The sequence below is a fragment of the Conger conger genome, chromosome 7, assembly GCF_963514075.1.
Source record: "Conger conger chromosome 7, fConCon1.1, whole genome shotgun sequence".
Classification (NCBI taxonomy): domain Eukaryota; kingdom Metazoa; phylum Chordata; class Actinopteri; order Anguilliformes; family Congridae; genus Conger; species Conger conger.
The window spans coordinates 28,844,007-28,870,376 of record NC_083766.1 but is presented as its reverse complement, the minus strand read 5'-3'; the positions used below and the strand labels follow the sequence as shown (position 1 = coordinate 28,870,376).

Sequence of the window (26,370 nt, the reverse complement as noted above, 5' to 3'; positions counted from 1 at the left end):
CATATAAAAAACAACAACATATTAGATCACAATGGAGCAATACTGATTACATTCATATATTTCATTAAATCTCCTTTATAAACAAGTTGTGTCTGGTGCGACATTCCTGCCACATATTCAAATTGGATGATGAGTAACGAGACTAGAGAGCTAGAGATTTGCCTCAGGTCCGATACACACAGAACAGAATACAGAACAGCAAAATCCAAAAAGTGTCTTTAAAATTAGTTTTGATTGTTGCTATTACCATGCCAGACAACATTGTTGGTTGTCTCTAGGCTGTTTTCATTCCCCAAAATATGCTACCACTGGATAATCTTTTAAGAAAAATATGCTAAAGCACTTGTTGTATTCCTATTAAAATAGCTGGTATTTGGAGTGTGAAAAAAACTTTTATTACTGCCTATGACCACAGATGTTGCTAAATCCACCAAAACTGGAAAATTACAGATATGCATTACTTAAATCTTTGAAGAAAAAAACATTAACTACACACTCACAGGGGCCCCCTGGTGGCCGTGGGGGCCCTAAACAACCTATACATACTAAACATACTCATACTCATACAACCTCATACCCTTTTGGGATAATGAGTTAGGAATAGCCATATAAAGAAATATTGGTTATATGCTAGTATTTACATTTGTATATAATACTAATTGTTAGTTTGTTACACATTATAAATGGGACTTACTGTATGTGCCTTCATGGTCATATTGAATTCCTGAGACTAACATGATCACTACTTACTCTGGATAAGAGTCACTTAGCAGTGACAATGTAATGTAATGTACTGTATTTATATTTTAGTGGCAGCCAACAATGTACATTTTCTGTATTATTCAGTCAGGTCCAGAATTATTGGCACCATTGATCAAAATGAAGAAAAAGGCTGTATAAAATAAACAACAGCAATGATGAACTATATATTATGCTCAAACAAATAAGAAAATTACAGTGCTGTGCAAAAATATGGGCACCCTGGGGCAAAAAAACTTTTACAATCAATATCTAAGTGAACAGAAGCTAACCTGACCTCTAAATGGTACAACATTAAACACGGCACATTTATTAAAATCTTAAAGCAAGATTACTTTTTCAAAATAATAAAAAAAGGAAAAAGGCCCTGTGCAAAAGTTTGGGAACCCTGTCAGTTAGTACTTTGTAACTCCACCTCGGGCAACTATAACAGCTTGTAAATGCTTCCTGTAGCCAACTAAGAGTCTCTCAATTCACACTTTTGGAATTTTTTCCCAGTCTTCCTGGCAGAACACCTCTAGCTCAGAAATATTATTGGGCCTCCTTGCATGTACAGCATGTTTGAGATCTCTCCACAGATTTTCAATAATATTCAAGTCTGGGGACCGTGGTGACCATTCCAAAACCTCATCTGTCTTCGTGGTTGATTTTGAGGTATGCTTTGGATCATTGTCTTGCTGGAATACCCAACTTCAACTCTCTTCAACTTCAATGTCTGAACTGACCTTCAAACATTAACATCTAGAATTTCTTGATATTTGGTGGAATCCATTCTTCCTTCCACTTGCACAATATTTTCTGTGCACCCAGTTCCCACACTACCTGAAAACATAATGTACCCACATCCATGCTTAACAGTTGACAAGGTGTTCTTCTCTACACAGGCTTCACCATTTTTTCTTCTTTTAGTTTCATCAGTCCAAAACACATCATTCCAAATGCTTCAGGCTTCTTTTGCATGCTTCAGACGCTTAATTTTATGTTGAGGTTGTTATTTCTGGTTGAAAGAACAACTTCATTTGAAATATGTTATTTCGATTGATATATTATTCCTGTGAAAACATCACTGTGTAGCTCAGTAATCATATTATTTATTTTCTAGCATTCTTTGCATCTTTATAAAGGTTGTCTATAATTCTGGACCTGACTGTACACTTGACAGAATCAGAATCCAGTCCTGGAGGACCACAGTGTCTGCTGGTTTTTGTTGTGTTTCAGCACCAGGCAGTTAGAAGAGGAAGGAGGGAATTGCATTCCATATGTGAGATAACCATGCCTGTACTATGAGCTGGGTAGAGGAAGTTGTGAGGAAATGAAAGATTATTTGGATGTTGTAAAGAAAGAATATACAAACCTGAGAAGAAGAAGGTTGACAAGTTGGTTATCTAAAATGACCCTTAGCCTTTTGCAACAGAAGTGCTCTGAGTGAGCCCTCCTGTATCCAGACTAAATGAGAGGTCTTGCAGTGGAGAGGACCTGAAATTGATGTAGAGTGCCTTGGTTCTAGCCAGTTTAAGCTTCGGACAATTGTCTGCCATCTTGCTTGAAATGCCCTTCTGGAAAGTGGAGATGCATTGTGAGCCCTGAGTGTTAGATAGAGGGAAGGAGAAGAAAAGCATTGAACCATGGACCTATAAGTATCCATTCGATGGAATGACAGACACAGGAAAATGAAGATAATAGATGGGGCCTACTATTGCTTTCAGAACAGATCATGGGCTGGGCACTGGTTGCAACAAAAATTCACTACAAGTAATTATAAGTAACAGTAACATTTATTCTGATAAATTACATGGACTGTACATTATATTGTATTATATTATATTGGACCACAAACCAGACATGTACCAAAAATTTTCAAACCAGACATCTGGCAGCCCTATGTAGAATGCTTAATGACTGACATAATTCTAATTTTGAATGAGAATTTACATATTGTCGTTGTTCAGTTCCAAAATTATTCCATCTGCTGTTAAAGCAGTCTGAATTAAGAAATGCTATTCTGTAAATTTGATGTCATAGTATCTGTTTAACTAAAGGACTGCATGTGTTCTTAAGGACTGCAATAGTATTCTTTCAATCAATGATTCATGAATTACAGCAAGAAGCACTACATTCACCCACAATTAAAAAGAGTCCACAGCACTTGGATGTTTTATTAATCAAAATAGATTAGGTAAGCTATTCTTCACTTACTATTATTGTCTGACAAAGCATACGTATCTACTGCACACAAGTTTATTACATTTAGGTTAGCAGCCCTCAAATTGCCTCTTCATGTTTTTTTCTAATTGTTTGGTTGTATTTTACTTTAGTGCATAGATGGCAAATTAATCAAATGCATTTTGATGGCTGATTGACTGATTTTATTTGACATATTTTAAAATATACATATAATATTAGTAGCACTTAGCCCTTTCTGAACATTACGATTGAACTCCCAATGAAATATAAACATAAAACAGAAGTTTTACAGTAACAAGCCAGTTATCTAAATGTAGCCTATATAGCCCAGAATCTGAAAAAGGTTGGCATTTTGGTTGCCGTTGGTTCCAACTGTCAGATAGCCTTTTACTGAACTAAAAGAAATAATACCGATGATGTCGTCCATTCCCATACAAGTTCACCACTACTACTCATTGGTGATGGAACCAAGATATTTTTCCACATATCATTGCACAAACAATTGAAGTTTATTTTCAATTACGAAGGCTTATTACATAGCATTTTGACTTGACAGCAAACATTAACAGGCTAGTACCATGTGAAGGAGGAGTAAGGAATCACAAAAGCTGCAGGCAATGCATTTAAACATATTAAAAAGCATGTTGTGTGGTGTTAAATGCAATAATACTGTGGTTATTGTCATATTGTCTATGGTCATACTCATTATTGAAGAAATCCACAAAACAGTTTATTCTTTGAGTATTCAGACTGAGATTACCCTGCTGAATATTCCAGCTTAAACCAGCTGTTTTTTTTGTCAATTTTGCTTGTCAACCTGCTGTTCACCAGCCTCTAGCTCAACTCAAGGCAAGCTAGAAGTGTTGAAATTGGTTTATTTAAATGAAAGTAAAGTATGTTCATGTTTCTAGTTAAAAGTATCATGAAAATGTGGCTAGTCCTAGTTTTCGCCTGGTTTGCACTACTCTTAGTAATGCCTTATAACTTTGCAGCAACACATAGCAGAAACATGGATGATGTACCATCAAGAGTAATATGTCAAAAACCTATGAAATATGTGAGGAATTATTCATAGTACAGATAACACAGTACCTTATCATTTACTTTCTCAACCGTTTATTTCACAAAATCCACATTACCTAGTGGCAAAATGAGGTATCCAAGGACTGATGGTAATGATGATATTCCAAGGAAAGATTGCTTTTACCATTTAAAAACTTTTGTCAAGTTCTTCAAATACCTGGCCAGAGTGAAAAACCGTTTACATTGAGTATCTGCTATAAAAATTACCTTGTTTTCAAAAGGGACTTTTAATCAGGCAATTTATAGGGTCTCAGCTGCAAGTGAATTTGATGCCCTCCTGAGCTGGCTAATAAGATAACCTAAAACTACAAACCCCTTCCAAGGTTAGTTTTAATGCTAAGAGTCCTATCTAATTCATCCTGCTGCTTGATTGACTGAAGGACACCAATTGCTTAGACAACCAAGAATACTGTACCCCAAAGACTGACCTCCAATTGGTGGCTTTGCTTCTCTGCCATGTTCACAGTGGAGATGTATCAGATTGAGTTCAAAATGGCGCCACGGCTGGAAAACAGCTACAGCTTTAATAATAATAATTTTGGATTACAAAAACATTCATATGGACAAAATAACCATAAGGATGCAAGCATTGGATATACCAGAACTGAATGCAATGTAAGTACATTAAATGGACATTTAAAACTTTTTTTTAATGAAAGATTTGTTCGGCTTTTGTTTCATTACCCTTTATTGTCCTGAGGGCTGTGAGGGAGAGGGAAAAGGCGTCTTTGTTGGCTAGAGAGGAATCCAATGAACTTCTGGCATGTTCATCGGATATATTTTAATACATTGTGGTGAGTCCAAACTCTGTGGGTGGTATCGTCCATACCACTAAGCGGGCCTGACTATAGAGCAAGCTAATGAGACCTATAATGTTACAAAGCAATATTGGCCATTTTATCGAATTTATGAAAATCTCATTAATGGTAGCAGAAAACATGTTTCAGTGGTTCAGAACATGTAAATAATCTTCCATGGCTAATCAGGTCACTTACTTTAATTATTACGGTTTATTGGCATAATACTGTACGATACGCAACCAAAGTTGGCTTTGAGAATGAAATTACGTTTCCAGACCCCTCCTCACTGCCGTAAGGTCAGTGGGTTAACAACTTGACTAGCCTTGCCTCCATTGGCCATGTATTATAATCTAACGTAAACACAAAAGAAAGCCGAGGACATACTTGCAAGATGCCTATAATTATTTGTTACAGAATATCAGAATGTGGTGTCAGGTTTGGTTTGGAGTCTCTTACACTTGTTATTCCTTGTATGCTAAAACTAAGAGGGGGTGAGGTCTGGGCATTCTGGATGAACTAATTCCTCCCCTGTAACATAATTTTGCCGACTTAGCTTGGCACCTAGTTGGTTAGCTATTAGTTGGTCTGGACGAAGACGTGACTTTTTCGGATAGACCTTGAAATTATGTCTGCATGCAAGCCTCAGTTTAATAATTGGATTCTTGCACCTTGAAGGAATCCCAAAATGGTATGTACCCTGGTGGAACTATTTGGTTAAATTACAAGCTTAGTGCTAACACTTGCCAATTGTGTCCAAAGTTCTGAAATGGTCTGATTAATATCATAAGTGTTGTTACCAAGACAAGGAGATCCATACGTAATGGTAATTCATAGAAGACATTATACTCAACAATTGGTTCAACTGGTGTCAGGCGTGTAGCTAGGATTTCAGTTTTAGGGAGGAGAAAAGCAGGAGATTTTATTTTTTTTAAGGTGGGTGGTGGAGCATGTCAGCGGCTGTTAGGGAACAGTGAATTCTCTGTGCATACTCCAGTGCAACAGCACTGTTGTGGTTTCTTAGAGTTAAATGAGGCCAATAAAATATTGAAAAGCAACTTGCATATAATTTACAGATTTCCCGCCTCCATCACTGGGCAAGAGTTACCTAGCCGGCTTTCTTATTTCTGTACTGTATCTGAGAAGCATGTGTCCAACACACTGAGCTGATGTATTTTATGATTCAATAGAAGAATTACAAGAGGAGACATGTATGGATTGGCTACAGTGATGAGCGGGGTTTGTGAGAGATTAGCCTTGGTGGCTATACTACTGCTTATATTTTTGGGGGATTCTACCCAGCTTATTTCCTCTCTTGGGCAGGGAGCTCATGCCTAAATCCAAAAGACTCCTGGACTTTCAGAAGACTTGAGATGTCTGATAGAAATAAAAGCGACAATGATTTGATGAGTTTGTGAGTATGTATGCATGCTTATGTTACAGAATTGTACAGTGCTTCCTCCCATGGAGGCTAGAGCAGACCGAAATCCACCTGTGTTTTCATCACCACTAATTTCGCTAAATACAAACATGAATCAGTTAAATAGCTTGTTAAATGGCTTGTGTGGCAAGTCACTCCTAAAGCCAATGTTTTATGAATAATATTAGCGAGGCTGGTTTTTTGTTAGGTCATTGCTGTCACACGGTGGTTTGCAGCGGTCAGAATCATATTGGGGGTGTAGACATGTGGAGTTGAGAATGGGGCGTAGATGTTTTTTGTGTGTAAACACAAGAGAAGCGAGAAAATAAATCCTGCATATTATGTCTTTCATTTGATTGGCAGACAATGCTACTGTTTTAAACCACAGAATTCAGATATTTGAAAGTCAATTTTCTGTTTGTATTAGCCGACTCACTTTTTAATGATGTATGTTGAAAAGCTTCTTAATACTTCATGCATGATTATTATTATTATAATTTTCATTATCATTATCAGTATTATTATTATTTTGGAAACTTTTGCATTTTGAATTGAAATAATTAGCATATTAGGCCTATTTTTATTATTATAAAAATATAATTATTAACTATGTTTTTTTTAATACTAACTAGACTATGCAAAGATTACAGGCAAGCTATATGCTAGCCTGTAATCTTTAGACATCAGCTCAATCAGAGAAAACTATGCTTTTCATATTTACAATGAGAATCCTTGGATTATGTATCAAGTGACAAAGTCAATCTCATAAAAAAGAGAGTGGCTGTCAGTTCATTTTTATACCAGCTCCAATAAACGTTGTGCTAATTTAATGGTTGTGGTTTTTAAAACCCTGCTAATATCATTCTTGTTCGATAAGTACAATCATTTGAAAAATATACTTCAATTTTAATGGGACAATTAAAAAAGATTTCTGGAATATAATCTGCGCTCAAACTAAAGCCTATTGCAGTGATCTATATTCTGTAATAATGCCTTATTCCAAACCGCTATTAACAGCATTTGTGTGCCACTATAAGCACGTATTCATGAGATTAAATTAGGCTTTTTGTTTTCCATATTATAAGTAAATTAGTTTTCCATAAGAAAAAGAGATGGATGAAAAGGTTGAAAATGATCAGGTATCACTCATTGATCATTGTTCTTACTGTCAGTGCCACCGAAGGATGGGCTGCCTTTGTATAAATATGGAAATGCACTGGCATTAGTGATACACGTGCCTCATGGTATACATGTACTATTCAGACGGCTGCATCATTTTATATTAATATACATTTGAACATAAACATGCAATGCCCTTCATTTAATCTGTCATTAAAATTGAATGTTTTGATTGGGCAAAATATATATATATTTATATTTTTTATATGGACGAATGATCAAAATAGATTCATGAATTTTCTAAACACAACCTACATAACCCCTGATATGGTCTACATATTCTCATACAGCACGACTTACTTATTTTAAATAAAGAATGCTGCACATGTATGGTACATGAGGGTCATGTTGTGAAGATGGTGATAGAGTAATTTCTAAACCGTTAATATTGTGATTATTTTTCAAAAAGACATAGGTACTGCCAAATTTCCCATTTATCAGATAATTTGTGAACTATAAAAATACACACTAAAACAGTTTTGACTAATCTTACTACTGTTGGTGTCACACTCTCACTTTTCTTATTTTTTTATGAGGTCTGTGTTCTCACGGCAGGTACCTGTAATGGCATCGAGACTAGAACATTGTGTCTGCTTTCAAGCAGGCTAACTGACCTCTACCTCTAGGGACATATTGACAGCACACTGAAAAGAGACACACAGAAACAGACAGTGCGAGAGAATAAAGAAGATCAATGACAGTGAACTGAGACACTGGCAGTTTTTCATAAAAGAAACATTAAGCAGACCAAAAAAAATTGAAAAGGGTAGGAAAGGGGTACTATGCAGACACACTAAATTTGGAAGGAACCAACTGCTTTTGACTGGGGAAAGAGACAGAAAGGGGAAGAAGGGCGAGGCGAGCGTGTCTCCTGGGCTGATTAGCATTCATAGCAGGTAGGCGCTGCTGTTCAGCCACTGTGTCACAGATAAAATGGAATTACTGTTTGAATGTCGGTCTGGGTTGTTGGAGTCTGGAATTGTCAGTCTGTGTCTGCGGTTTGTTGTTTAGGATCACCTCAGTTCAACCAGCAGCTGAATTTATGTCACTGAGATTGTTTTAGCACCGCTTAGCTGAGGAGGAGAGGGGAATTGTGGGTGGCACGTAAAACAGTGATTCTGTTTCACCAAACTGGGCAAGGCACAAGACTGTTAGTTGTATTTTTAGATGTGCAGGATAGTATGCTTGCCTGTGCTGCAGATAAGTTATTGACTGGATGTTGATCATACAACCATGTTTATTTTTTCTGTGCCACTTCTGTGTACTCATGTTCCAAGTAGTTACTGACTGGTGTGTTTTATTTTGGAATCCTATTTTGTATATTGTTTTAAAAGGCTCCTGAATGTTATTGGAAATATGAAATATTTGTCTCTTCACTAAAAACCTGTACAATGATTGATTTTCAAAATTATTTGTTAATAGCACCCTGTGTTTAAAGGGAGAATATTATCTTTGAATTATTTTATTCCTCATTGTTCCAATGGCTGTTACTCAAGATAATGCTATCACCCCTTGACTAAAGCTTGTTGTGAGGAGGACATTCTCCTTTTCAATAGATGGTGCTGAGTGGACAGTGCGATATATGTTTGCATTGGTTGGCTCTTCCTCTGAAAACAGCTAAATTTGAACCTCAATATCTCACTCGTTTTAAAACTAATCTCAATGCATTTTGCAGGTCTACTGCGCTGGCAACATGCTCGCCAACGACTGATTTTGGTATAGCTATGTTGCGCCATTTCTTTGTTATATGATATGATGCACCTTCTGAATATTTTTTCCATTGAGTTCAACAGGACGATTAGTCAGGAGAAACAATTATTATCTACTGAATATCTAGCAGCAGCAAGGTGGCTTGAGGCTCATTTGATACCTTGGACATAAGTCCATTTGGCCAACAAATGTGTTCCATACTGTATCAGCATAATTTACAGTTGAATCTAGTCCCAGCCCCTAATTCCTGTAGAGATCCATTCAAATTCCAGTTCTAGTATTGTAGGACAACCTGAAAATAATATATCCAGACTCTGATGATGTTTATAGGTCACAGACATCAGGAAGTCATGGAATGCAAAGGATATGCTACAAAATACTAAACATGACTACTTTAATTTACATAACATTGCTGTATCCCAAACATTATGGTGCCCTGAAATGGGGGGGGGGGGGGCTGTGTATAAATACTGCTGTTTGATCCGGGACATTATTTGGATTGGCACTACAGAAAAAAAAATGAAATAGCATTTATTATTCTTATTCCCAAATAATATAGATAGAATATATGGTTATTGCCTGCTAGATCACATTTAACAAGTATAGTGCCTTTCATTTTTGTGAAAAAGTTGCAATTCATGGAAGAAATCCATGATAATGAAGATATGGGTGGTTTATCTTCAGAAAATGTAAATTTTGATGTCTATTGCTTTGAGCTGAAACACAAAACAAGTACCAAATCTAACAATTTTCATGACTTGCTATGAAATAGATCTCTCAAAAATGTGTCAAAAATAATGTGTGCATGTGCATATGTATACCTGTCTGCTCTGGATAAAGCTGAGTGTGCATATGCATGCCTGTCTACACACCACATGATTGACATAATTTCAGTGTGTGTATTACAAATGTAGGCCTATTTCTTGCACTTGCTGCATGTGATCTTTGTCTTCCTGTCCTGATTATATTGATTGATTATGGAAGTGACCCGCAGACTGATGCAAAGTGATATATCTGTTTTGTGCCTCCCCAATATGCAGGTGTGAGGGGTACAGTGTGTGAAAATGTTGAATGTTTAGAATGCTTTGGATTAATATTGTGCATGTTCGCACACTGAAGAGGGTGAGAAAGCAGGAGTGGATGGGTTCTTGTTCTTTGGAATGTAACGTTGTTCATTTTCTTTTGCCAATATGTCTACAGCCTGGTGAAGTGGGCTGTGTGTCCGATCCATGAAATCTGAGTGAATGAAAGACAAAAAGAATATGTCTGCATAGGTGTATGAGTAGAGGTATGAGGGCAAATTAGAGATGAAGGTAGTATCACAAGAAGTGAAGTCTCCTTTTTGGTTCATATTTACGATGATATCATCATTATGCCCTGGTCAAATTGAACCGCACATCGGATCAGGGACATGGATTTGTAGGGCGGGGGTGTAGTATGGTAGCATGGGTACCCAATGATTTATTTTCTTTTACATGTTCACAGATAATAAGCCAAGGCCATAAAGTTTGTGGTGGCTGTTTCCATGCCTTAGAAATTGCAGTACACAATACAAAATGTGAAAATACCACGTCACCACAACAGCACATTCAGTTGTCACTGCAGAACCTTATAGCAGCAGGAATGACTGAGTTCCCATATGTCCTCCTGTGTGTTCGTGCTGTAAGAATCAACTACACCCTTCGCTACTTTTTTTGCATAGTTTGGTATGTAGTTTGGATAAAATTGCCAGTAATTTGCTTACTGTCTTGCACTTTTGTTATCGCAGTGCCACAGTAACAAGATCTGTGCCAATTATCTTGCTCGATGTCCTAACAGCTCTTTCTAGTTTGTCTTGTTTTCCCATATTGCCAAAAATACAAATTAGGCAGAATGTAATGAATGTAATCGTCTTGATAAAGTGAATAAAGACATAGTGAGGATAGACTTCACCCTTGTGTTCGGTTTGGGAAAAAATTTACCCGATTTAAACTTTTAGAGAGAGAAAGGACACTTTTGAGAGATACATTTCATTGCTCGACATTTCTTGCTTGACTATATGCTGTAGTTTTTTAAATATAATAAGACAATTGAGAATGTCAGTTCAACACAATACATACCAATCATTTTCTGCATGAAAACCTTTTTATTTCAGATAAACAAGATGTATGCCCCCATGCATTCATTATTGTGAATTGAAAAAATTAGGTCATAATTAAATGAGACTTTCATGTTTACATGCAATCTAGCAGAGGTACGTAACTGGCAACATTAGCCATATGTGTATATTGCTTATATTGTCTGGAATTTAGATTAAGATTGTACATAGAGAATTATTGTTTTTTTACCTTTTTACTTTGCACAGGTTTGAAGGTACAGTGTACTCCCTTTTGATATCCACGCCTTTAATGAAAATGAAAGGAATGGGCACTTTATTGCTAACTCCACTCAGAGGTTTGACGTGTTGCGTGTTCAGAGATGCTGTTCTGCATACCACTGTTCTGCATACCACTGTTTTAAATAACCACATGGTTATTTGCCTTACTGTCACCTGCCTGTCAGCTTCGACCAGTCTGACTCTTTTCCTCTGACCTCTTTCATTAACAACACGTTTTTGCCCGCAGAACTGCTGCTCACTGGATGTTTTTATGTTTTTCCCACCATTCTCTGCAAACTCTAGAGACTGTTGTGCGTGAATCACAGGTGATCAGTAGTTTCTGAGATACTCAAGCCACCCTGTCTGGCACCAACAATCATTCCATGGTCAAAGTCACTTAAATCACATTTCTTACCCATTCTGATATTTGGGCTGAACAACAGCTGAACCTCTTGACCTCTTGTATTTAGTTGCTGCCATGTGTTGCTGTACAGGTGTCCCTAATAAATTACACTAAGTATATTAATGCCACTTAGTTCTTTTAAAATGAGAAAGTAAATGCAATAAAAGGTGCATCTTTGTTTAAGAATCCTCTTGTTTCCTCTGGCTATGCATGAATGTGGCCTCATTCTAAATGTTCAACTAAACAAGAATAACAATGACCGGGCATTGAATTGCAAGTGCATTTACGTCTAGTGGAAAATTTCACCAAATCTTTTCATTTTCATTTGGCAGTCAGAATTAGACGTTTTAATGCTTTGACCATTAGCTCATGTATTCCAAAAGCCCTTGCTGCTGAGAAGGAACGTATCTAGGAAATCAAGCAGGCTGGCAACAATAGTTTTGTTTCAGTAAAACTTCCTGAACTGTATTTCCAGTTCACAAACCATGTTGGCTCTTCAGCCCTTCATGCCGAGGCCACATTGATTTGATCAGCATTTCTATTGTGTATTTTTAGTCCTCCGCACACCCTCCTCTGATACACTACTGGCTTTTAAAAAATACTTCTGATGAAAAATACTCCTTGATGAACTAGGCTGCTTATTATAATATCTTTTGTTCTGTACTGGCATAGGGGGGAGCCAGGGATGCACCTGCAACAATAATAATTATGCTAGTTGCATCAGATCATTGTATAGATGGTCCAGCACACTGGAGCAAACCTAGGCAAACAGTTATTTGTGCTGCACATCAAGCTGAAAATATAGAGGAGAGGTGAACTGCAGAACGGTGCCATGGCAGGTCCGGACCGGCTTTGTGCCAAGTTCGCTTATGGTGATGAGTATCTCTTCCACTGCATTAAATCGGGTGCATTTCCCTGATGGACGTTGTATGCACAAAGCCATGCCACATTCCTTATGCCTACAGTGTAATGAGCCTTCACTGAGCCAGTGCTACAAGGCCCCTAGTGTCCCTGGTGATCACCAGGACGATGTTAAATGGGAAACACAAAGAGGATATGGTATGCTCAGTGGTAGTTATGTGGTATTTATTTATTTATTTGCACATAAGTATGGTTATATTTCCTTCTGTGGAAATAGTCTCCTATTTTAAAGCCATACTATGCAGTGTTTTCACCTTGAATATTATAAAGCAAACATGCTCAGTCATTTCCAATGATACGCTGGCAACCAGTGTCTGTGTTCACTTCTGCCCAATACCTTGTTTGTCTACTTGTGTTTGCTATTCTGGGTGTGGATCTTTTTTTATTTCTGTGCTGTATCTGAAAAGCATGTGCTACAATACACTGAACTCATACGCTCTAAGATCCAATAGAAGGAGGAGGATGAGGGCAAGTGCAGATGTGTATGGATTAGCGGTGAGCTGGGTTTGAGAGAGATTAGCCTTGGTGGCTAACCATTAATCAACTGGCTGGCCATCATTCGGTTACATTAATTAGCTGCCTTATATGCTAACTAAATTCAGTTTTAGTTTGCTGCCTGGCCATGATAGCTGTGTCCCATTGCACAGTACTTATATTTATAAATTATATTTTCAGGAGATTCTACCAGCTTATTTCCTCTCCTGGGCAGGGAGCTCATGCCTCAATCCAAAAGACTCCCGAACTTTCAGAAGACTTGAGATGTCTGATAAAAATAGAGGCGACAATGAATTGATGTGTTTGTGAATATGTATGAATGTATGTTACAGAATTGTACAGTGCTTCCTTCCTTCTAGAGCAGACTGAAGTCCACTTGTGTTAGCAGCAGTGGCCTGCGTTGGTTAGCCATAGGCTAGCTACTTAACTATAACTGAAGACAAATACAAAGTAATGTCAGTTAAATAGCTAGCTACATGGCTTTTGAGGAAAGCCACTACTAACGCAGATGTTTCAGGAATCATTTTCAAAATTTTCTGCATGGTAGTCTGCAACACAGCTAGCCAGACAGCTAGCCAACTACCAACAGCTAGCCAGAACATGAGGCAGAATGACCTTGGTGGTGTAGGTGGGGTTGAGAATGAGGCATAGATGTTTATTGTTTGTAAACTCAGGAGGAAAGCAAGGAAAGAAATCCTGGATAGTATACCTTTAAGTGCGAGATGAAGGGATAAAGGTGGCCAAAAGCCCAAAGGAATGGAAATTCACATGAGTGCCTTGCCTTGATCTTTGGGCTGATAAGGTTTGCAATGCACAATACTTTGATACCCTCACTACTTGTGAAAGATTTGCGTATGAAAAGCACATTAATTTGCTTGTAATTTCCATAGCCTCTTATATGCAAATAAACCAATCTCCTTCAAAATTATATGAACTGTTGTGTACCCACTTTAAGAACAGTTGGCACAAAATACGGATGCCACTTTTTGTAAAATGACTATTAGCATCCGTATTCCAACACTGTAGGAAAGCCTTCAAAAAAGTATTTTAAAGGCGAGCACATATTGACATGAGACTTAGTATGGCGACAGCTTGGGAATTGCACATAAAATGTGCTGTGTATAAAGCTTGCTGCAACTATGGAAAATAGTCTCACACAGTTCTGGGGCCTATATCACAAAAGTATCTCAACTTAGTTGAGCGAAATCCAAGACAGTCATCTGGCTGAAATCCTGAATATGGCTACCCAGCATTTTTGCTTTTTACCGTTAAGCCATTATTAGTCAGAAAGAGTAATGTAATATTGTGATGTTGTCTCCTATCTGTTATTACTGCTATCTGTTATGAGGACTGGCTAGCACTTATCCCTGTGCTTTGTCTACTGTCTGGCTGGTACAAGAGCACTGCAAGGTGCGTGTGGGTAAGGTTATTGAAGGGGAAGGGGCCACCGGGGCCAGATCGGTCTTAGTTACGAAATTTGTGCTTCTTTAGGGACCACTGCTTTGAGGTGCTGATACATTTGTGGAGAGCGACGAATGGCTGATGATTGCACACCACCCTGCTGGTGGCATGCTTTTCAAGGAATTGGTGTTTCCTCAACATGAACAGGCATGTGCATTCAATTTACAAACAATTGCCATTCATCCTCTGATAGACCTAGGATATACACAAAACCAAAGTTTAAATTAAATTAGTAAAAAAAATTTAACAAATTAACTGAATTCAAGTAATTACTACATGTATTACATTTATATTGTTCCATTACTTGTTACATTGCCTGTGTCAGTAATATAAAGTTACACACACCTTCCCCCAGCAGTCAAAGAGATGGACCCTTCTGAAATTGTTTATTACTTACTACTTGAATAACAACACTCAAAGCAACAAAACCTCTGATGAGCCGGCTGTATGAATCTGTGTTCTTTTTCTTTCAGCAAGCAAACCGCATTCACTTCCTGTTGCTGATAAAGTAACCTACAGTGTGTAGTTTCAGTTAAAAAATGTAGGTAACATTTTTGCTCATTATCAACTTCAGTTTTTCGGTGACTGATATTCTCAAATTTTATTGTGCAATTATTTTAAATCAATATGGATATGAAACATATGAAACAAAATTCAGTTAAAAAACTATGCATACGCATTGCGCCATGATGCATATTTTTCTTCGTAGCATTACTAGTCAGAGAATTATTTTGCATCTATTTAACAGATACATCATTTTGGTGAGCTTCTTCAGAATCTTTTCACCATGTATTGACCAGCAGATGGCGATATTAAAAGTGTTTCAGTAGTTTGAATAGTGATACTTTTCTTGGAGCAATTTCATCAGTTACTCAATAATCCACAAAGTATATGTTCGACCATGCCTACTGTTACAACTGAAGCGGTTATGAATTGTTTTAATGTTTTTGCTGATCTTAAAGGCTTGCTCATCAGCTCACAGCTGTAAATGTAATATGCGTCCCATATACTTGACCTCATTAAATACTTCAACCTTTATTTTGTAAATTTCAGGGTTTGGCCTTAGTGGTAGAGGCACTGGTCTTTCACAACCATGTCACTTGGAGGGATATAAAGATTTCTGGCGTTATCCTCACGGTGTCACTGCTGTTTTAACATGACTGATAATTGGGAGTACAGTTATCCAATTGGTGGCTCACTGCAGTATTCATTTGGCTTACCAAGAGGAGGAGTAATTGAATGAATGCCAAGAATTCCCACAATGAAGCATTCATCTGCAAATGAAAAAATGTATCTGCATTTTTTTGTAGATAACAGTATCTGCTGATGTCTGCACACAGAAGCATTTTGTGTATTTACTGACAATGTATTTATATCACATGCATAAACATACAATACTGACATTTGGAATGCAAAAAAAACATATTAAAATGTGATTTTGTCAGATATGAGTGCATATATCCCTCAGTATTCCAAAATTATGTCTTAAGTACACGTGAATGAATAAAGGGTGTGAACATGTCATCAGTTTATTCACTAACTGGGATAATGGCATATGATCTATAATTGCATGTCAGAGTCTCACTGATTGAAAAATGGGAATGATAATGATAATGATCCTTTTCCAGGTCTCTGGGAAGGCTCCTGTTGTAATGATATGTTAACCAGTTCTGTAATTTGTTGGACTCTTGTTAATTTTACTTCTGTTCAAGTCCTGAATTCATATTATGGATGTCCCTGGAATTGCTTATGTGGCTTATTATCTTGTGACCTTTTCACGTCAGCCTCATTGAGGAGAAAGGTGTTTTGAGAGTACCAGTCTGCGATACTATGCATTAGTGCATTGGGACGGATGCATTACTCATTGGCTATTTGTCCGACAGAGTCTTTAAAAGTGTTAATTTAATTTGAAGTAGAATCACTCTTAGATGTGACTGTGCACTATATTTTAGGGCCCTTTATTTGGGGAGTTAATGTGTAATGTTAATGTAGCCTTATGCGGTTTTGTGATTGCTTAGTCAGTGTAGTGTAGAGTCCTCTTAAAGGAGATGGCCATTGTCAGAGTTGGAAAATACTTGCACACTTGCTTGATGCTCCAAAGAAACAAAATAATTGTATTTATTTCACGTTTCAACCACATTGGCCTCCATGGGGTTAACATTATCATGCCAAATAATATGATTATTTGTTTTTTGGAGCATCGAGAGATTGTGTGAGCCTTTTGTCTGATGCTAATACGTTCCTGCGATCCAGAACTGTTACTAACATGATAGCCGTTCTCAGACCTGAAAGGCATAGTATGTAAAAATTATTGTAAAACAAACATGTTCAGTCAGTACTATGATACATTTGCACTGTGTTCACTTCTGCCCAATACATGTGCCCAGTACACTGAAGAAATACGCTCTATGATCCAATAGAAGGGGGCAAGAGGAGATGATTGGCTACTACAGTGGCGAGCTGGCTTTGTGAAAGATTAGCCTTGATTAACCATTAATCAATTGATTGGCCAGCTTTCAGTAACATTAATTAGTTGCCACAGTGCTAACTAAATTCAGTTTTGTAGGTCAGCTGGCTAGTCGTGAGAGCTGGGTCCCATTGCACAGTACTAATGTTACTGCGTATATTTTCTGAAGATTCTACCAGCTTATTTCCTCTCATGGTCAGGGAGCTCATGCCTAAATCCAAAAAACTCCCAGACGTTTAAGAAAACTTGAGATGTCTGATGAAAAATAAAAGTGACAAGTAATTGATGCGTTTGTGAGTAGCATATGCATGATTTTGTGCAGGTAGAGCAGACTGAAATCCACGGTCTTCCGAACACAGGGACATTGTGCAGTTATTTGTCATTTACTGTATAATTATTGGTCCAATTCATATTAAAGTGTTTTAGTGTCTTTTATAGTCAGTTTACATTACCAAAGCTCGTGTTTAACAATTCATATTAGACCGCAGTTTCTTAGCTCATTGCTATACAAGGTTGTCTGCAACGGAGAGGTGCGGTTGCGAATTTCTTTCTGTGTAAACACAGGAGCGAGAAATTCATAGTCTGCCTTTAAAGTAACACAATTTAAAATGTAGCATTGTTCAGCTACAGTCATGAAATCTTTTATGACATATGCCCCTCCTCACGAGGAACACTTTTGCCTCAGGGACCCATAACTTCCGCCGACTTAGATTTTCCGCCATTTTTAATTTCTTGAAAAACGCTTCTCTGAAATCGTTATGCAGGAATTGCTGCATAGTTGCATAGTCAAATATATAGCAGGACAATACATTTATGTGGGCGTGGCTAAAAAATCTACTTGTACCATTTAACCTTCCCTTTTTGTGTACTGCATCTGTGCCGAAGTCCCTAAGAGTCTTTCTAAGGAAGAAAAGATATCTAAAAAAACATGGCCGCCATCTGCCAATCAGAAATCAGCTGCTTAAAATGTATTGTACCACCAAACCCATGTAGATGCAAATGCCTTCATTGCAGACCATGAAACTACCAAATCGGGTGGAGACAAAGCATTTGGTTTGAAAAGGACAAAATGAGCAATTTCACTAGCTCCCATGTTTGTATTGCATTTGTCACCAAATTAGGGCCTTTGATGATCGCGTGATTGAATAGCGTATGCCCATAAACTGGCTGAGTGCTTCTGATACTGTGCCAAAATTCAAAGTAGTCTTTTGACATTTCTGTGGGAAATTTCTAAAGAGTGAAATTTACAATGTACAGTGATATACTTAAAAATACAAATGAACAGCAACAACAACATCAACAACAATAATAATAATAATAATAATAATAATAATAATAAGAAGAAGAAGAAGAAGAAGAAGAAGAAGAAGAAGAAGAAGAAGAAGAAGAAGAAGAAGAAGAAGAAGAATCATCATCATTTAACATTGAAATGAATGTAAGTATAGTACAATGTAAGATTTTGAGATAGTTATATTTTTCTTTAGTTTGTGCAGTTACATCATTTTGGTGCCGAACGGCTAAAATGTAAATCTGCTTTTCTTTCCCTTGATGACTTCCCTGGTCTCCATGGTTACCAGAGCCTCAGTGCACCTTGCAGGCAGTCCAAAAAAGATTTTCCTTAGCACTTGGCATAAACAAAAACTGAATGGGTATGGTTTCATCATAGACAAATGGACTGTACTGGACTGAGCTAAAGATGATGAAATCACAATAGACTCATGCTCGTGGCATGGTCTTTAAGAAACAATGCAATTGTGTTTTCCCCCCAGATTGTCATGCAATTAAAACAACATCTCCACACAGAATTTGTTTTCCTCCTCAATATGTGCTGTAATTACGCATGAATATTCTCCATTTGGTTGCTTATTTTTCAAAGGTTTTTTTCCTTGAATGAAGCCATTCCATGCTGAGCAGCAATAGTTCAGTCCTTCAGCTATGACTTTCTTGACAGCATATTCTCCAAAAAAACAAAACAAAGAAACAGGAGTGCTGGTGGTGGAATTTAATAAAATCATGGAATAGATGGATGCCTTAAGCAGCGCTTTGAACATAACTAAGCTAACACATTTTGACAGACAAAAAAGTATAGCATTGTGCAACAATTCTCAGCTTTTCAAGATATGGTGTTCAAGCTGTCATGAAGAAGTTTGACAAAACTAAGCAAGTTGGAGACAATAAAAGACAGTGGAAGGCCCAAAAAGCGGTCTGCATCCGATGCACGGCACTTAAATGGCACTTCCTTGAGGGAGAGAAGGAAATCCACTGAAGAGCTTACTCAGCATCTGGCACCAAAGTACATGCTTTGACCGTGGGAAGAAGTCTTAGAAAAGAATGGTCTTGTAGGGCATGGCGCTTCTAAGGCATTAGTTGTAGTAAGCAAAAGTATGAGAAAGACCATAAAAAATTGGACGACAACCAGTTGCAGGAAATATTATCGCGTGATGAAGCCAAATTATAAATATTTGGTATATAAAGACACCAGTATGTCAAGATTTGGCATGGTCTGGGGGTGGGTTTTTAGTCAGTGGTGTAGGGGATTTGATCAAACTCAATGTCATTATGAATGCTAAGAAATATCAACAAATCTTGATTCATCACGCTGTACCTTCAGGAAAACAACTGAATGACAGTAACTTAATCTACCAGCATGTTAACTGCCCAATCACTTAACAAACATGATTAAAATTTACTTAGAAGTCTCACAGTATTAGATTGACTACTTGGAAAAAATGGCACACACTTGCTTAGCAAGCTAGCTACTTAGCTATCATCAGTAACCTCTAACGTTGCTCTAAAAACAAATGCATAGTATTTACACAATACATACAAGCTGTGACTTCTAAGCTACTCTCTTACTAGCATCATTGTAAAGTAGTTGATAGGGAATCCCAGGATCCCAGGTTACTTTTCTTTAGCAAAAGCTTTACAATTGCTGAAGCAGTGAGGAATTGCCAGTCAGTAATGAATGAATAGCTAAAACTATATACAAATACACATATATATTCTATATTTAAAATATATTTGGACTCCAATCTACTGAGCAAATAGTTTTATTTACAATCAAAATAATTCATAGCAGTTTCACTTGGATAACACAGTTTCACATGGACAGTGCTGTTGTCACAGTGTTTGTTGCTGCATTGCTTTAAGGGAACCTTAGTGTACGTACTACAAATCCCAGAACTGGATTTAGTGATTTGTCCTACTGGAAATGTTCATTCCAGCTTCATAATTTTGTCACATGAAATATGAAACTGAAAATAGCCTTATAAAATAATTATTTATCTGGGAATTTACCAAAATAATTCATGCAAATGAACACAGTGGCGACATACTCGTTAAATTATTTATACCAGTATTGAAAAACTTGATTATTTTCATTTCAGATCAAGAGACATCACACTGGAAAATGCGGACTGTGAGAATCCATCTACAGACGTGACTGTAAACTGGAATGAGCCAGAAGCAAGGAAATGCAGTGTGGAGAAAAGCTTCCATGCTCTTGGAATGGTGAGTGTGGAAAAGGCCCTCTCATGCAATAGCACTTGTATTGCTTGAGTCAGGAGTGCATTAGATATTTTTTCCTGGAAGATGGATGCCCATATTTTATTAATGTTTAATATGCAATAAAGACAGCTGAGTAACTTTATTAAATTGACCTCGTTCATATATTGTAGTGGTGGTGTTAAACTGTCCTGTAGGGCTGTAGTACTGTTTTTGTGCATTTCCTGGCTTAGTTAAGTCATCAATTGACTGAAGGGTCTACATATAGTTTACAAAGGTCAAGTCAGATTGTGGGTAAAATAAAATCCTGGACCTTTGCCTGGGTAGTGCCTTAAACCTGGCAAATTCTGTGAAATTCAGATTCAGAAGGGGGAATTACCCCATAATTTCCATTAAAGGTGGGTGTACAGGTGGTGATTCAAACCTGAAAGTCAAGAAGGTGCTCACATAACCACGGTAACCCCTGATCCAATTTAGCATGCAGTGGGTGCTATAGTAATCTTGCTCTTCTGAAATGACTGCAGTGGCCTAGAACAATCAAAACTGACTGTGGATTTATACAGAGTATGTGGACAATAATTTTTGAAAATAAATCAAATAATGCTGCAAGGTGAAGGTTAAATTATCCTGTCAAAGTAGAATTCATGATTACACTGAAGTATATAGCTTTACCTGCTATAATTGGAGCTGACCAGCTAGTAGTTATTCAATAATGTAATTGTCTCATTACTCGTGTCATTTTGAAGTTCTGAGAACTATTAACAACAGGAATAAATTGTTGAATGATACTGAAAAAAATGCTTTAAAACTTAATGCTCCAAGGCAGTGTATAGAACTGTTATACCCCAAGAAGTTGTTCATGTATCTATTATAGTATATTTCCAAAAATAACATTAAATATGATTTTGGTTGGAACTGTTTCTTATTGTGCAGGTAACCTGAGACTGTTACACTCATTAAAGTAGTCACAACATGATATAAAAATGTATGTTTATGCTTATGCTTGTGAATGAAAGCTCTACAATTGATCTGCTCAGTATGTATAACATTTCCATACAACTTAGTTTTAATTTAAGGTGAAAGTGGCAGAGCTAGCCTGTCATACGAGGCCCTCCCCTACCAAAAAAAAAAAGCGAACTTCGTTAATAAGGGGAATGTTACTATGTGATCAGAAGTTTTATATGGGTGCCTGTTTCTGTCGATCATCTACATTTTTGTTCCTCTCGTGAATGGAAGTAAATGGGAGTTATGGGTTAGAAGACCTGTGTCTGCTTATCGCACCTATTCACTTTTGCATCTTGGATTGCTTGCCTTTCTGTCCCCTGTTCTGGGTGCATCTAGCATCTAGCTTCTCACTGTCTTCCGATTGGCAACTGGTGGATTTGCCTCTACCTTCTCACTGCTGTTGCTCTTACTCACCTCCAAGGGAAAAGTCATCATGTATCTTCTCTCCTCCATTGGGGATCATTGGTGGAGTTTTGTGGGTTTTGCACTAGCAATTGGCTAACTTTTAAACAGTTAAAAGGGGCCTTTGTCTGGTTTTATCCTGCTGAATGAATCTTCTGTCATCCTCCCATTCATCAGCTGGCTCATGTCACCCCCCTACTGAAGAAGAAACCAACACTTGACCCTTCTGCCATTATTAACTAATGGTTGCATTTATATAGCGCCTTTATCCAAAGCGCTGTACAATTGATGCTTCTCATTCACCCATTCATACACACACTCACACACCGACGGCGATTGGCTGCCATGCAAGGCGCCGACCAGCTTGTCTGGAGCATTTGGGGGTTAGGTGTCTTGCTCAGGGACACTTCGACACAGCCCGGGCGGGGGATCAAACCGGCAACCCTCCAACTGCCAGACTCTCTTACCAAATCGCTACTTTCTTCTCAGACAGTAGCTTGCTGGACCCACATTGGTCAAGGTTCATCACTCCCATTGGTTCCAATGTCTGCATTTCCAGTGTTCATTTTATAGAAGTGGATTAGATCATGTGACTAAATGTAGGAGCTTATTCAGCTTCAATCAAACCTCTATACTTAATCGGTTCCTTCTTTTTTTGATTTTGGTTCAGTACTGACATTATTACTGACATTAAAAGCAGACCAATCCAAAACTCTTCAATTCTTTCTAAATGCCATCCAGATACAGCCTGAAGATCAGCTTTCTAAAAGAAAAACTTTCAATCTTGAAAAAAATCATGGTAACTCCCGTGTGAACCTTTCGGCTGTTCCATCTCTATTCCTAAGCATGCTAGTAAGTTACCTGACGGATCAACATTGTAAAAACCCTAAGAACATCACCTTATGGCATTTTAGATCCATGATACAGATCAGATTCACCCTGCTAACATCCATATGAATCCATAAAGTACCCAATCCTAATATACATGTGTAAAATAGAATTGATTCGTGCGATGTGTGTGAACATTGGGTTTACTACTCCCAGAGGCAATGCAATGGCACCCTTTTCATTTCTTTGGAAGCTCTTCCAATGCCAGGCTTTTGTTTATGACATTGGGGGTGACATTGGCTCAGAGAGTAAGTGCAATCGTCTGGCAATTGGAGGGTTACCAGTTTGATTCCCGCCCTGGGTGTGTCGAAGTGTCCCTGAGACACCCCAGGGCGGGTCTTGTCCCCAAGACAACTTACCCCCAATTGCTCCTGTCAAGCTGGTTGGTGCCTTGCATGGCAGCCAATTGACGTTGGTGTGTGAGTGTGTGTATGGACAGGTGAATGAGGAGCATCAATTGTACAGTGCTTTGGATAAAGGCGCTATATGAATGCCAACAATTTACCATTTACAAGCCAATGTAAACAAATGGCAAACTGTGGCAGAACCATAGCTCTACGATCATTAATTGATGTCAAAGAATATCGCTACGCTAGTTTCATTTCAGGTGAATCCTGCTTTGAACTTGTTTTCTTTCATTGGTGCAGTCTTGCACTAAAATCAAAAATGTACTAAAATGTTGCAGTTCCACTTCCATTGAAACATGAGAGGGTGTGGTAGATGGTAGTCAGAATAAGGGTGTTAGAAGAAGGATCAAACAGAAAGGTTTGGGTATTTATTGGACTGTGGTTTAGCATTTTATTTGCTGGAAAAAGAGATCATTGATCTCAAGTGACTACCTGGTAAAATAAAGGTTAAATATGGCAAAAGAAAAAATGGCAATAAAAAATTATAATCATTGTTTATAATCATCACAATTTGAGTAGCACTCTTAGTGAAGTTCCCACTTGACATTCAGTCATTTTCTTTTGACATTTGTAGCAAGATTACCCATAATACATAGTGGTTTAGGGTTTATTTTTTGTACAACCACCACCAAGTAGCAAATGAGGACCCTACTCCACAGCTATCATGAGCCCACCCTTGCCGACATGATGGACTTAATTTCCCTACTACAGTGATAGATAAGACCAAGATACTTCTGAAGCCACACCTTTGTTGCCTACCTTTGTAATTACATGGCAAAATGTAGGCAAAAGTATTTTGTCTTTGTTGTTTAGGTAAAATATTAGTTGACCATTAAAACCCTTTACCTGAAATATCTTGGTTTGAGTGATGTTATTGTCAATTTATACAGAGTTGCACAGTAGTTTACAGTAGCTATCCTACAATGTGAATAACCATATGTTTTCAACACAGATTTACCATATCTTTAAATAAAGTCTTACCAAGTTGCATATATTTTTTTGTTAGCTATGAAGACAAGACAGCTAGCAGTATCTAGTTTGCTGGCTAACACTTGTTATGAGGGAACTTGCTTGTAAGTAATTTGATTATGGATATGGGTGATAATCTTGATAATTGATTTTTTTTTTTAAAGGCAAAATTATCTGACTGTCTGCTGAGGTTTGGTTGCCCAAAACTGAAATCTGGTTGTCCTGGGTGCCCAGACAACTAATTTGTCCACCCCTGACATTGTTTAGGTACTCACATACAGTCAACAATAAGTTGTGTATAGGCCTCCCTTCTAAAGTTATGGTATCTTAATGTAATCCAACATATCATTGTGCTGAATTGTTGCATAGAACACTATCTTTAACAGACCCATAAAATGCCTCACTTTAAAAACCTTTTTTCTGTGTACATTTTTTTGTTTTCCAGAGGAAACTAGCTGAAAGTCATTTGGTATCTGCAAAGAAGGAGATCTTTCACCATGGCCAATTTTTTCAAATGAAGCTGGTCCATTACCACCATCAACTTGTAGCCTGCTCAGCGCCATATCACCAGCCTTACAAACCCATACGTTACCTGACCGTAAGTATGCCATTGCTTTAAAGCTTCATAACATTTAAATATTTAGATACAACTTTATTCGAAGCACTGCACTTTCTGTAAAACACACGTTTCCATGTAAAGCCTTACTTTTGCAACTGTGGTGTGAAATATGTGCTGCAAAAACATTGTACTTACTGCATAGTGCATACCGTTTCAGAATTGCTCACCTATTGCATATCAATCCAATGCATGGACCTCATGGTTTAGGATGCACTTTCAACCAGTTTCGCCTAGCAGTATTAAGTAATTGAAGCTCCTATCAAACTGTGCCCAACACCCACCCCTCTGCAAAAGTCACTATGAGCTCTTCTAGCCATGATATCGAGATGGGCTTTCACAGGCATGAGAAATACTGGGATGTTAAATGTTTAATTAACTCAGGAACCACACCTGTGTGGAAGCACCTGCTTTTCTATATATCCTATCACATTTATTCAAGCATTTACTCTAGTTTCTCCAAGTCATTTTTGAACATGCCTATATAAAAGAGGTGGTGAATAACTATATAAAATACTATATAGATATCATCAGTCGGGAGATAAGTGATGCTTTAATTTGTATAGTATTATGTACTATGCATGTGTACTTGTCATCTATTTGCTTGAGCCAGGGATTCTAAGGACAGTGCGAACAGACAAGTAGATAAAGGACAAAGTATGGCCAGTTTCACTTACTCCTCAGTCACTGATGCCTTTCAGGAAATAAGGAATAGAAATAAGGAATGGTTAGAGGCAGCTTATTCAAGTGATTCTGATAGGAAAGGAAGAGGAGGTACTGGACAGTAGTTCAGAGGATGTCTGGTGTGATTGCCTGGAGGAGGGAGGAAGGGATAGGGTCAAGGACACAAGTGGTAGGGTGGTGGGAGAGCAGGAGCTGGGAAACATCAGAGTCTGTATCTGAGAAAGTGGAGAAAAGGTGTGGTGGTGGTCGGGACAGAACTGCAGATGTCTGAAATCTTTTCATCCTAGAATACTGCGAAGTCATCTGCAGCAAAGGAGGGCTGATATAGGGGGGTAAGTGTGCTGAGAAGTGAAGAGAAAAGAGAACCATTGACAAGTGTTAGAAGCTGAGTTATGAATTTTGGTTTAGTAGTAATTTACCTTTGGCGGTGGTGACAGCAGAAGGGTAATGCCGCCAGGAGAGACTGGTAGGATGAAAGGTCAGCTGGGTCCCTGGATTTCCCCCACTTTCTCTCAGCTGCATGTAGGCAAGCACTGGAGGTATGTAGAGTATGAGACATCCATGTACTGGGAGGAGAAGAATGTGCAGGCTAGACAAGAGGACAGAGAGAGCCAAGTACTGAGGAAAGAAAGGAAAGCAGAGTGGAAGATGCACAATCAG

General features: G+C 37.9%; 1 protein-coding gene across 1 annotated transcript in view; it reads left to right on the top strand.

The window, feature by feature from the left end:
- The window catches only part of zbtb20 (zinc finger and BTB domain containing 20), a 74,269-nt gene that overhangs the window by 14,074 nt on the left and 33,825 nt on the right, over positions 1–26,370 (top strand). Inside the window, exons 2-3 of the mRNA XM_061247223.1 lie at positions 20,622–20,745; positions 24,856–25,008. The gene's annotated coding sequence lies outside the window, so the exon portion shown is untranslated. The remainder of the gene's footprint in view (positions 1–20,621; positions 20,746–24,855; positions 25,009–26,370) is intronic.